General features: G+C 44.9%; 1 protein-coding gene across 6 annotated transcripts in view; it reads right to left on the bottom strand.

The window, feature by feature from the left end:
* The window catches only part of LOC137369189 (beta-1,3-galactosyl-O-glycosyl-glycoprotein beta-1,6-N-acetylglucosaminyltransferase-like), a 95,452-nt gene that overhangs the window by 28,275 nt on the left and 53,448 nt on the right, over nt 1–13,729 (bottom strand). Inside the window, exon 2 of one of the 6 annotated variants that reach the window (XM_068029985.1) lies at nt 12,154–12,302. The exons of 4 other annotated variants lie outside the window; for them this stretch is intronic. The gene's annotated coding sequence lies outside the window, so the exon portion shown is untranslated. Of the gene's footprint in view, nt 1–6,241; nt 8,731–12,153; nt 12,303–13,729 lie in introns of those variants that run through there. One more of the 6 variants, XR_010974890.1, reaches the window with a different exon arrangement.

Below are 13,729 nucleotides of genomic sequence, written 5' to 3'. Positions count from 1 at the left end.
CAGCCCATCAGGTGCACCAATGGCCCTGCACTACCAGGATCTCACAGCACTCTGCTTTATGCTGTCTTAACATTCTCGAGCACCACCACCGTTAAACACACGCCTGGGGATTTAGCTAGTGAGGTTGAGGAAGATGCACTGGGTAAATCATAGCATTACAGGTGAGAATGAATAGGTGGTCATGCCAGGGAACAGCTGAAATCTGCTACCCAGATGATGACCTGACTGTCAAAGGCATCTGCTGCTTTAGGAAATCCAGCAGTGCGATGAAATTGGGCAGTCCAGTCATGATAGAATGCATCAGTCTTCTTCTTTGGCCTCCTTGTCTCAGGAGACAATGGGTAAGCGCCTGGAGGTGGTCAGTGGTTTGTGGAGCAGCGCTTGGAGTGGCTATCAAGGCCAATTCTCGAGTGACAGACTCTTCCACAGGTGCTACAGAAAAAAATGCTTGTCGGGGCTGTTACACAGTTGGCTCTCCCCTTGCGTTTCTGTCTTTTTTCCTGCCAACTGCTAAGTCTCTTCGACTCGCCACACTTTAGCCCCGCCTTTATGGCTGCCCGCCAGCTCTGGCGATCGCTGGTAACTGACTCCCACGACTTGTGATCAATGTCACAGGACTTCATGTTGCATTTGCAGACGTCTTTAAAGCGGAGACATGGACGGCTGGTAGATCTAATACCAGTGGCGAGCTCGCTGTACAATGTGTCCTTGGGGATCCTGCCATCTTCCATGCGGCTCACATGGCCAAGCCATCTCAAGCGCCACTGACTCAGTAGTGTGTATAAGCTGGGGATGTTGGCCGCCTCGAGGACTTCTGTGTTGGAGATGCGGTCCTGCCACCTGATGCCAACGATTCTCCGTAGGCAGCGAAGATGGAATGAATTGAGACGTCGCTCTTGGCTGACATACGTTGTCCAGGCCTTGCTGTCGTAGAGCAAGGTACCGAGGACACAGGCACTCGGATTTTGTGTTCCATGTCAGTGCGCCATTTTCCCACACTCTCTTGGCCAGTCTGGACATAGCAGTGGAAGCCTTTCCCATGCGCTTGTTGATTTCTACATCGAAAGACAGGTTACTGGTGATAGTTGAGCCTAGGTAGGTGAACTCTTGAACCACTTCCAGAGCGTGGTTGCCGATATTGATGGATGGAGCATTTCTGACGTCCTGTCCCATGATGTTCGTTTTCTTGAGGCTGATGGTTAGGCCAAATTCGTTGCAGGCAGCCGCAAACCTGTTGATGAGACTCTGCAGACACTCTTCAGTGTGAGATGTTAATGCAGCATCGTCGGCATCAGTAACTTGTTTGATATATATATTATATGGGCAACGCATTGGTTAATATTGCAGAAGCTATCAATGCTCACTTTGAAGGAAGAGGCAAAAACCATGCAGGACAGAGGTTGTCTGAACTGAAACTGAAGGCCATATAGTAAAGGTTGGCTACTGGCCTCTAATGCAGATAACTCAACTCTGCAACCGCATTCCTGAGCCTGCAGAATCAGTTCTCCTACTTTGCTAGGTACACCTGGATTTGTAGGTGCAATTCATAGCATTATAGATACAGCTGTTCTCCTCTGATGTCACCTGTTCTCCTTGATCATCTGCATCCATTTGCATGATAACCAGTATAAGGATATAAACAAGTACTCCCATATCTTTCATTGGAATAACTAAGGGGATACCCTCCCAACAGAGAGCAACATTGCTGATATTTAACACCCCTTTTTTAAAGAAAAGTTGGAACTTGGGCCGGAAATGGTGGGAAATCAGAAATACTGAGGAATACATTGTTATGCCCTTTAAGAATCGAATTTCATTGTGCAAAGAAGCTCTTGCACATTTTTTATGAGAATAGCAGCAGGAAACTACAAAGTAAGTTACACAATGCAAGTAACAAGCAGGAAACCAAGCAATTTACAGACTCGCTGCTATCTGGCCCCACTCGCTCAGCTCGCATCATCTTATGAAGTCATTAAAATATTTTACTAGATTTAAAATGGAAGGGAACAAAAAGGAAGGAGTCACTCAAAATGAAACACCGATCCTCGTTTAAAGATGTGGTGTTACTACAGTGAAAAGCTTTCAGGAAATCCAGCTACTGAAAAGAACCCCAAAAAGGCTCTCTCCAAAATCTGTACTTCAACATCAATATGTTGCCTGCTGGGTAAGTTGATACTGGAGCATTGCAAACCTCCACCAAGCTCCCCACCAAGTCTGAGTTTGCATTAAAATTCCGATAAGATAGTTTTTTTTAAAAACAGTAGAGCCAACAGCAGTGCTTTCTGCAAACTTCATCCTTTTCAACACATGCTTATTCCACAAGGGATGCTGGCATTGAAACCAGGTTTTAAAATCAAATTCCTCTCCAACATCCTAAGGCAATCAAAACAAGTTCCAGGAGACCACAGTGACCATGTTCACAGTTTATGTACACAATGTTCCGCCATGATATTACTTGGAGTAAGGAACTAATCCAGCTTCTGAAGCTCATCAAAATAGATAGCTTTTAATGTAAATGACATTACAGTTTCTATAATTTTCATATCACACTGGTGTTTGTATCAGTGGGTAATCTTCATATTGAACCCTCAAGAAGCACTTGTACACATTTTCACCATCTTAAAATGGATACAAGGAAATCAGTGACCAAAACAAAGAGAAACAAATGATTTTTCTCAGGATGGAGGAATTTTAATTCTCATTCACATTCAGTTTGAGGGTGAGAAAAGTGGATCTAAGACTAATGTTTTGAACTTAAAGGCAATTACAAGAGTATGAAGAAGACAGAGTTTGCCAAAGTGAACTGGGCAATTAGGTTAAAAGATAGAACAGTGGAGAAGCAGTGGCAGGTATTTAAAGATGTATTTCATATCTCTCAGCTGATATATTCCATGAGAAAGAAAGACTCTCGGAGAAAGATTCACCATCCATGGCTAACTAAGGAAGAAAGGCAGTATCAAATTTAAAGAAAAAGCATATAACTCAGCAAATATTAGTGATAGATAAGAAAATTGGACTGATTTTAAAAACCAAAAAAGACTGATGAAAAAGGGAGAAATTAGAGTACGAGAGAAAGCTAGCTAGAAACACAAAAACAGATAGCAAGAGTTTCTACAAGTATTTAAAAAGGCAGAGAGTAACTCAAGAGTTGGTCCTCTAGAGTGTGTCTGGGGAATTAATGAGCACCAAGGATATGGTAGCAGCATTGAACAGGCATTTTGTGCCAGTTTTCACTGTTGAAGCCTCAAAAAAAGACTCAAAGTTATTTGAAAAACAAGAGGTAAAAGGGAGGGAAGCACTTAAAACAATCACAGTCACCGGGGAAAAGGTACTGGGAAAACTAGTAGAGCTAAAGTCTGACAAGTTCCCAGAAATCTGACAACCTGCATCCTGGGGTCTGAAAAGAAGTGGCTGCAAAGATAGTAGAGGCTTTGGTTATAATCTTCCAAAATTCCTTGAATTCTGTAAGGGTTCCAGCAGATTGGGAAATAGATAATGTAGCTGATGAAAGGTCACCGACCTGAAATGTTAATTCTGCTACTCTCTCCACAGATGCTGACAGACCTGCTGAGTACTTCCAGCACTTTGTTTTTATTAGATTTCCAGCATCCACAGTATTTTGCTTTTAGATAATGTAGCACTTCTATTCAAGAACGGAGGGAGACAGAAAGCAGAAACTATAGACCATTTAGCCTAACATCTGTCATAGGGAAAATGCTAGAATCCATTATTAAGGAGGTTATAGCAGAACATTTAGAAAACCTTAATGTAATCAGGCAGATTCAACATGGTTTTGTGAAATTTTGACTAATTTATTAGAGCTATTTGAGGAAGTAACAAGCACCGTGGATAATGGGGAACCTGGAGCTGTGGTGTACTTGGATTTCCAAAAGGCATTCAATAAGATCACACCTCAAAGGTTACTACAGAAAATAGGAATACATAGTGTAGGGAGTAACATATTAGCATGGATAAAGGATTTTTTAGCTAACAGGAAACAGAGAGTAGGGACAAATGGGTCATTTTCAGGTTGGCAGGATGTAACTGTTCAGAGTGCCACAGGGAGGAGTGCTGGGCCTCAACTATTTACAATCTATATCAATGACTTGGATGAAGGGACCGGATGTTTGGTAGCTAAGTTCGCAGATGATAAGCAGGAAGCTAAGTTGTCAAGAGGACATAAAGAATCTACAAAAGGATATAGATAAAGTGAGTGGGCAAAAATTTGGCAGATGGAGTATAATGTGGAAAAAATGTGAACTTGTCCATTTTGGCAGGAAGAATGGAAAAGCAGAATAGTATTTAAATGGAGAGAGACTGCAGAACTCTGCAGTACAGAAGGATCTGGGTGTCCTTGTGCATGAATCATAAAAAAGTTACTATGCAGATTCAGCAAGTGATTTGGAAGGTAAGTGGAATTTATTCCGGCAGGAATGGAATATAATAGTAGGGAATATAAGCAAAATACTGCGGATGCTGGAAATCTAAAACGGAAACAGAAAATGCTACAAATACGCAGCAGGTCTGGCAGCATCTGTGGAGAGAAGCAGAGTTAATGTTTCAAGTCTGTGACCTTTCACCAGAACCCTTCTGTAGTGGGAGTTATGTATAGAACCCCTGCTACGAGATGTGAAGGGGTAAATTGCATAAATGCAGTAATAAGACCAGGTAGTACAGAGTGGTTTTAAAAGGAAATTTTAACTTTCAGACATGTCAGAAAGGTAGTGAATTTCTTGAGTATGTCCAGGATAGTTTTCTGCAACACTACGTCCTAGAACTAATGAAGGGACAGGCCATATAAAGCTTTAGTAATGAGTAATGAATCAGATTTAGTTAACAGCCCAACGGTCCATGAACATATGTCAAATAGCAATCATAACATGATGATTTCAACATAGGGCTGAATTTTCCTCCGCCCACCCCCAAAACCCTTGAGGTTGGGAATGAAGCCAAGGAGGGGTGGCTGGGCTGACGCCAGCCAGCATGTCAGTTGAGATGCTGCTCTCAGTGTCAGTAATGCTCGACAGGGCGAGAGTTGGAGGGGGAGGGGGCAACAATCTCATCTGCCTCATGATTGAGGCCAATTAAAGTAGCTAAACAGCTCGTTAAGAGTTTGTTAAAGGTGGAGGTTCGAATTTTGAAGGAGGCATTCAGGTTTTACCTATCCATTGCTGAACAGCTGAAGGGAGGCTGATACAGAGTGGGCAGCCAGTTATGTCTGCTCCAAGGAATTGCCCTGGTCCCTTAAGAGGGCCAGCAGGGCAAAGGGGGAAACTCAGCATTTGGAAAGGAGGTGCCCTTGGTGTTGAGCAGCTGGTGAGGAGAGTGGGAAATCAGGCAGTGAATCGGGGTTGTCAACCCCCCGGCACCTCGGGGGCAGAAGAGGAGGGAGAAAGGCTGCCGATCACAGTAGGGTGGGCACCTGTCCAAAAGGAAGGCTGCAGCTGGCAATGGAAGCATGACAGTCAAATTATGGGTGTAGTGGCAATGAGGGACAAAAGCATTTGCAGGAAGAGCAGAACCTCAAAATGCAGGACGGCATGGCAGAGGAAAGAGGGGCAGGAAGGACACAGAGGCCATACCCTCACTACGTGATCTACCGCTGAAGACAGAGCTACATGAGATGACAGAGTCCCAGTGCCACAGGGGTCTGCAACTCTCCAAGCAGATGGTCACAGAGATCTGTGCCCTTGTCACTGAAAGCCTCGCATCTCGCTGCACTGCTCACCATATCCTGTTAGTAGCCGTCAAGTATTTGTGGTCTTGAACAACTTCACCTCTGGCTCCTTCCAAGGATTACTGCAGACCTTACTGGCATCTCGCAAATGGCTGCACACCACTGCCTCTCACAGGTCACTGATGCCCTCTTTGCCAGAGCTGGACAATACATTCATTGCAGGACAGATGAGCCTCAAAGGGACAGAGGGCATTGGGTTTCACTGCTAGCACTGGATTCCCCCATGTGGCCATCAAGACACCCAGCAACTGCATGCTCAAATTCATCAACAGGAAGTGCTACCACTCCCTTAATGTCCAACTGGTCTGTGACCAAAATAAGCCCTGTGTGTACTTGCTTTCCTAACAGCTGCCATGACTCCTTCATCCTTTGACTGTCCAAGTTGCCTCAAGTCTCCACCAAGTCCCAAAGTGTGTGGATGGATCCTAGGGGAGAATGGGAGCCCTAGACAGAGATGACACAACCAATACCAACTGCTCACTAGGACAACCATTGAGTAGGCCATGAGGCATCTGAAAATGCGAATCCGGTGCCTGGACTGGTCAAGTGGTGTCCTCCAGTACCCTCCTGTTATTGTGGTGGTCTGGCGCACTCTCCATAACATGGCTCTCCAGAGAAGTGTGGACCGTGAGGATGGCAAGGCCTGTGGTGTTCTCTGGACTGAAGTAAGGTTCAGCTGAGTATAGTAAAAGATATGAGACTGAATGCTGTTGAAAAACAATGGATTCTTCTTTATTCTTTTACTTTCCAGCCCCTCCACTGGCCTGAGTGTATAGTAGCATCAAGTGGACAAAATGCACAATGCAATTTTCAAAACAATACATCCCTCCCCTTCTAGTAAATGAGGGGCACAACATGTTTCAATGGTTTGTTTCCAAAAATGTAAACTGTAAACTTCAATAGTTCACTTTATAACAATCACTTAAATACAATGGACGTTTTTTTCTGATGAGTAGGATATCGTCTGACATCAGATGTAATCTCATTAGACTCGTGTCCTTCATCTGAGGTGTCAATGTCGAAATTGGAATCAATGTTTACGAGTGGTATTTTCAGTGCTTTGAAGAATGATGTGTTTCTTGTGATAGCGGTGGTCATTGATCCATTTGTGTTGGTCACAACAAATGATTGGATGTCATAAGAGGTTGTTTGTTTTTCAGTAGGACCATCACACTATCTGGTCAAGCTATGGGATGACTGGTTTTGTTGAAGTTGACATAACTAATTCCCATTTGGGAATCTGCTGTAGTCATCAATGACAACAAGCAACCTGTGGGCAAAAATCTGAAAATTAACGCTGACTTCAATCCATGGTCCTGGAGGTAGTTCAGACATCTTGAGAGGATCATGAAGATTTGATATTGTGGCTACTTGACATGGCAAACACCGACTGATATTGTGCTCCACCATGCAGTCAATTCCTGAAAACCATACCTTTTCCCAACGGAGTTGTTTGGTTTTGACAATTCCCTGATATACTTCATGTTCCTTCAATGAGTGGAGTGTGTTGTGTAATGAGAGATCAGATGTCGTTGTAATGATGAGCTTATTTCGAACATTGTAAAGACCTTGTAGCGTGTGAACAATTTTGTTTGTAGACATCTTTCCAGTTTTGTGATTCCATAGCCTTCATACACAATTGCAACGTCTCATTTTGTTTTGTTGTTGCTTTGATGTGGATAGGTTTAATGACTTTGGCACCACATTTATGCTTATGTAGTTAAGATGTTGTTCAGCAATCTTTTCCCCACGACTAGTTGGACTGACTGTTGGCAATGGAGGTCACAAAAGATGTCGCTGGGTTGAGCTTTCCTGGATGATACTCAACATGGAACTCGTCCTCTTGTAGTTTGACTATCCAATGTTCTATTCAAGTGGGTGGTTTGCTATGGGGATTGTTGAACAGGCTCACTAGTAGTCTATGATCAGTTACTACTTTAAACGCGTTTCCATGCAGGTAGAGATGAAAGTGCAAGCTACCCCCATGTGACTGAGAGCGCTTCTCTGTTTCCGAATAATGTTGTTCTACAGGCAATAGCAACTTGCTTGTTATCGCAACGATTGATGGGTTACCAGTCTTGCCTTCCTGTAGGAGGAGAACTGCACCCAAGCCTACTGAGCTTGCATCCATGACTAGCTGGGTGGAGTTCTCCGGGTCGAAATAGGCTGGTGTTTGATCTGGTGTACTGCCTGTTTGTGTGATTTAGTCCATTCCCACTTGGTGGTCTCTTTTGTCAGATTGCATAGGGGGCCAGTTAGCATGGTAAGGTCAGGAATTAAATGACTACAATATGTGATTAGTCCTAGCAGACTCCAGACTTCTCGCATATTTATAGGACCCGCAGTGTTTGCAATGGCTTCAACTTCCCGTGGATCAGGTATACTCCTTCACCACTGAACACGTGACCAAAGAATTCAATTTTGCTTTCATTGAACAAGGACTTGTCTTTGTTCAAGGTGAGGTTACAATCTCCAAGACGTTGTAAGTATGCATGCAGACACGTCTTGAGTTCACTTTCAGTGTGGCCATAGATGAGAAGTCCTTGAAGTGCAGACTGAATCATGCTGAAATGCCTCAGCTACTGAGTTGACTCCAAAGTTGAGCAGCTTGTATCAAAAATGTCCAATGTGAGTAGAGAATACAGCAAGATGGTAGCCTGCATTGAGGTCAAGTTGAGTACAACATGTTTAGCACCATTCATTTTCTCCATGATAGATGGTCAGTGTCAAGTGTCTTTCTCGTTGTATTGCTTGGTTTGGTGATTGCATATAAGTGCAGGTTCTAATCTAGTTCACACTCTTGGGTTTCTTGACGACTTGTGTGGGTGAGACTCAAGACGTAGGCTCATCCCCAACTTGCTCAATAATGGCATGCTGCCAGCCACTTCATACAGCACTCCTTGCTGGGAAAGGCGCCAGTTGATTTGATGCATATTTTCGTAACTTCAACTGCACAGGTCCAGTTAACACCTATTTTTATGCTAGGTCCCCACCTGCCAAGAATGAGGCACATTCATTTTGTCATGAACATTGATATTAAACTGTTACTGGAGTGAACAAAGGACTTGTTAAACAGATCAGCTGTGGCTGGAAAATACATTTGCATATTAACAGACAGTGATTGCAAGGACAAAAGGACCATTCCCTGACACATTTAATCCACAATGGACTTTGATCACCAGGTATTGTGTGTAACAGGAGCATTCCAGAGACTGATAAGGTGATACAATCCAAGATGTGGTCAGACCAGTTAGTCATATGACGAACCTGCTTGGCAACCTGGGCTTTTCGGAATTGTACAAACAGTTTGAATGTCATGTATCCGTAGGTGTTAACCAAATTAGAGTTTAATTTTAATAAAATTTCTACTTTTCTTCTTTAAACACAAGAAAGTCTGTTTGTGCTGGTTTCTCTGCCTTAAAATTGGAAAGCAGTGAACAAGGATTCACCAAGGGGGAGCTATAAACACTGTTTAAAATTAAACCCTGTTACGTGAAGTCCGGGTGAAGGCTGAGAGGGACCCCTAGATACCTTTCTCACCTGGCCATAACACTATGCCAATCGCTCGTGTTCAGCTGCATAAGGAAACACCCATGGGATTTGCAGGTGACCTGCTTTTGACTTATTTCTGTGGGGGCAAAGTTTGCAGAAGTACTGTGTCTTGTTTTTGGGGATCTGCTGGTGAACTGGGGCATCTATACAGGGAGGACAGAGGATCTGCTCACCTGTACACACCAAGGTGGGAATTTAATGCTGTCTGCCACAGCAGATTTGGTGGTGTGAGAGGGGATATAATTAGATGGGATGTGTTTTTTCTGATTCCCGATGGCAGGTTATTTTAGAGGAATTAAGTCGGCGATGGGTTTGCAGCATTCTGGGGCTCCCCCACAGCATGGTGGCAGGGGCGGCACAGTGGTGCAGTGGTTAGCACCGCAGCCTTACAGCTCCAGCAACCCGGGTTCAATTCTGGGTACTGCCTGTGTGGAGTTTGCAAGTTCTCCCTGTGTCTGCGTGGGTTTTCTCCGGGTGCTCCGGTTTCCTCCCACAAGCCAAAAGACTTGCAGGTTGGTAGTTAAATTGGCCATTATAAATTACCCCTAGTATAGGTAGGTGGTAGGGAAATATACGGACAGGTGGGGATGTGGTAGGAATATGGGATTAGTGTAGGATTAGTATAAAATGGGTGGTTGATGGTCGGCACAGACTCGATGGGCTGAAGGGCCTGTTTCAGTGCTGTATCTCTAAACTAAACTAAATTAAATTGCAGATTTGCATTCATTTAAATAACATAAATACACATTATCCTATGCATATTACAATTTAGGCCATATTAAGTGCACGGCAAGTGCTATTCCCGTGCTACCTGGTTCACGGATGTTTCGTAGTGGCATGCAGAAATTGAATTTGTGTGGTTGAGTCTTGGGTCGATGTTCTTCTCTCTAACTCATCTGCTAAACTAAGGCCAGTATTGCAATGGATGTTTACCTCCTCGCCAGCATTGGAATGGATGTTTGCTTCCAGGCTCAGCACCAGCAGGGGATGGCAGTGAAGGCATGGGCAGGAGCAACCTGGAGAGCATGGGAAGATAGTTGGGGAGGAAAGAGTGGGGCAATCAAGTGCATGGCGGAACAGGGGAGGGTGGAGTGGAGCATCCAGGTTGTTGAATGGTTGATGTTGGTGCTAAGATACATGTTGAGGGCTACGGGGGCGGTGGTTGGATTAGATCAGTACTGCGTGAAGACATTTGGCAAAGGCCTAAAGGGAGGGATGAGTGCTGTCGACATTGGGGAGCTGTGGGGCAATTTAAGGATACTGGCTAGTAAAGGAAATGGTCACAGCTAATGGGGCAAATGGATTCTGTAGGGGGGGCGTTGGGAAAGACTAATGGGTGGGTATTCAACAGCTTCATATGGAGGGAAATGGGACTCAGTAACAATGGTCAGTACGATGTGAGGAAGTTAAAGGATAAGAATCTGTATGTTGACAGTAATGGAAGTAGAAACAATGTGCATGGTAATGAGGGAAGGCTCAATGGTAACGAAGGGAAGGGTAATGGTCATATTGGGTAGGTCCAGGGTGATGGGTTCAAGCTGGAAGGTTGAAGGAGGTTAGAAGGTGGGGAGACCTGCCTTGAATTCCACACGCACAATTTTCTCCAACGACAGTGGAAACCACACGGATGTTCATGGATTGCAAGGAGTGGGAGGAGGCAAAAAACAGTGGGTGTGTCTATGTTTCAGCTCAGTGTAGAGGGTTGAATTGCCACACTCAGTTTATTTATTGTTTAGAAAAGCTGCACAACACAGGTCTCAAACACCCAATTTGTCTACTACCATGGGAAGAAGAACAAAGGGGGAGACTAAGGAGGGCTCTTTTCCCCACAACTCATGACACCAGAGTGCCAGCAACAGGCAAAACTAGAAAGTGAGGATGCTCCAAATGAAATCAGACGGCCCTATCGAAGACAGGCACTAGCATGTCATCGCATCCTCAGGACAAGGACAAATTACCTACAAATGTCAGATGGGCAATGCCAGAGACGCCCAAGAAAGTCACGTGAAATGGTCACAGAAATTTGTAGGATCCTGCAGCATGACCTGCTTACCCTAGAAGTGTCCTGAAAGAATGGCCCTGGGACAGCTGGCATGCAATCCTCCTCCATCCGAATGCACAACGGCACCTGCCTGTCTCCCTAAGGGAAAGGAGCACCTGGAGAGAGGTTTAGGTGCTTCATACTCCTCTTGCATAGACTGTTGCATGGAGCCCACGGCAACAGCGATGGAGTACAGATCAGATATGGCTCAAGTGCTCAACCAGACTCACCACGGAGTTGGCCAAACATTCGACTGAGGAAGCCATACGTTCAAATGCCTGAGACATGGCAGACATCATGGCCTGCATGGTCTCCTCCGTGGATTGTGATAAGCCACGCATGACCTCAGGCATCTCAGACATATTTTCCACATGGCTTTGCTGCACATCCAGCAGACTTCTCGTAGCTACAAACAGAGGACCAGCATGAGCGTGGGCTGAGCAGGGGCCTGGTTCCCAGCAGTCCTCAGATTGTCAGGGGACCCGGCTGGCACATGCTCCCTCAGTTACTGCAACGTGTCTGTACTGTGACCAGTAGCTTGTGAACCTTATTCTAATCTTAAACCCCCTGTGAACTTTGTGGATGTATCTGTGCTGATGGAAGTGGAAGAGGAGGCAGGTGACGGTGCACACTCTGAAGAATAGGTTTCTTCTTCTCCAGAGAAGGATTCTTGGACCACACAGCATTCAATGACTTGCATGCGGGCACCTGCAGTGCAGACATAAACAGAGGCACTTTAAGCATGTGTTTCACATATTTTCACACAATTTCCTTCAGTTTCCACATATGGCTGCAAGAATGGAGATGACACTTCATCCTTCACCTGCTGGATCCTGCCTCGCCATCTCCGCTCGTTCTGCCTCCCTCCTCTTCACGATATCCAACGTCTCCTCCTCAGCTGTGGTCAACAGTCTTATGTCAGGGACCCCTCCTCCAGATCTAGCATGTTCGCGCTGGTTGTGGCTGTTTATCCTGCAGCAGACAGTACAGAATTAATGACATGACAATGATGCATCACAACCATTACATACATGTATCAACATTACTCATTCTGCATTGGCTTTCGCATGACACATCCAAGCATAAACAATGCCAATCATCTTGGTGCAACAGCATTTAGTGGGTGGCACTAAAGTTTCTCATGCATTCCTTGTGTACCCTCTGCCTTAAAGACACAGAGCCATGGAAGCAAACAATGGAGCAGCTTCTCCAGAACCACTTACCCTTGCTAATCTGAGCAAGTCATCGATACACTTGCAGCACTGCACCCATGTTTTATGAGTGACCCCACAGTTCGAGACCTCCTCTGCTACCTCCATCCGGACTGCCTTGGTGAAATGGTGAGTGGAGTGGGGGGGGTGGGTGGGGGAGGCAGGTGTCTACACACTCCATCTGCAGGGAAAATGACCTCCAGCCTTGCCCTGATGGCCTGGAGGAGAACCTGCAGGAAGGATAACAGAACCGTGGAGCGGGTCGCTGCCTGCCACGTGATTCACTTCAGTTGCAGGTAAAGTAAATGATGTGAAATTGGTGGCGACTTTCACAAAACAAGGGAGACAAAAACATTTTGATTTGAGTAAAAAATTAATTTTTTTAAGTTAGTCTGAAGATACTCACAAGAAAGGAAGATTGCTGCTCCTTGAGGCTGCAAGCACATAATGTTTTACATCTATGGCGATTATGCTGCTCCGGGCAGTGACGGCGGGTTCCACCAATGAAAGGCCGCCCCTGCCGAATGATCCCACGTGTTCTGCTTGCTCGTCATGGCATGGATAATTTAAATACAAAATCACATGCGAAGCAGGATTTGTGGTGGAAGCTATGACGTCTGATCCCGCCATTAGGGAATGCCGCGGCACTCAAGATTGCACACCACGTCTACAACAAGTATTGGGGTTATAGATTCAGTGCCTCTGGGTCTGTAATGTGACAGAGAAATGGAGCAGAGGCTGCAAAGTGGGTGACGCTCCATGAACAGAGAACAGGACTCTCTACCGAAGGCCCTGCCCTCCACAGCTTTTCATGACCTCAAGATGTGTCAAAGTATTTTACAACCAATGAATTACTTTTGAAGTTTCATTACTGTTACATTGGTAAATGGAGCAGCTATTTGTGCACAGTAAATTCCCCCAAACAACAATGAGTTAAATTAAATGAGTGGAAAAGTCCTAGGGAAAATTGATGTACAGAGAGATTTGGGTGTTCAGGTCCATTGTTCCCTGAAGGTGGTGACGCAGGTCAATAGAGTGGTCAAGAAGGCATACGGCATGCTTTCCTTCATCAGACGGGGTATTGAGTACAAGAGTTGGCAGGTCATGTTACAGTTGTATAAAACTTTGGTTCGGCCACATTTGGAATACTGCGTGCAGTTCTGGTCGCCACATTACCAAAAGGATGTG

Source organism: Heterodontus francisci, chromosome 4 (genome assembly GCF_036365525.1).
Source record: "Heterodontus francisci isolate sHetFra1 chromosome 4, sHetFra1.hap1, whole genome shotgun sequence".
NCBI lineage: Eukaryota > Metazoa > Chordata > Chondrichthyes > Heterodontiformes > Heterodontidae > Heterodontus > Heterodontus francisci.
Note: the sequence above shows the minus strand (reverse complement) of the source record. Positions and strands in the feature narration are given on the sequence as shown.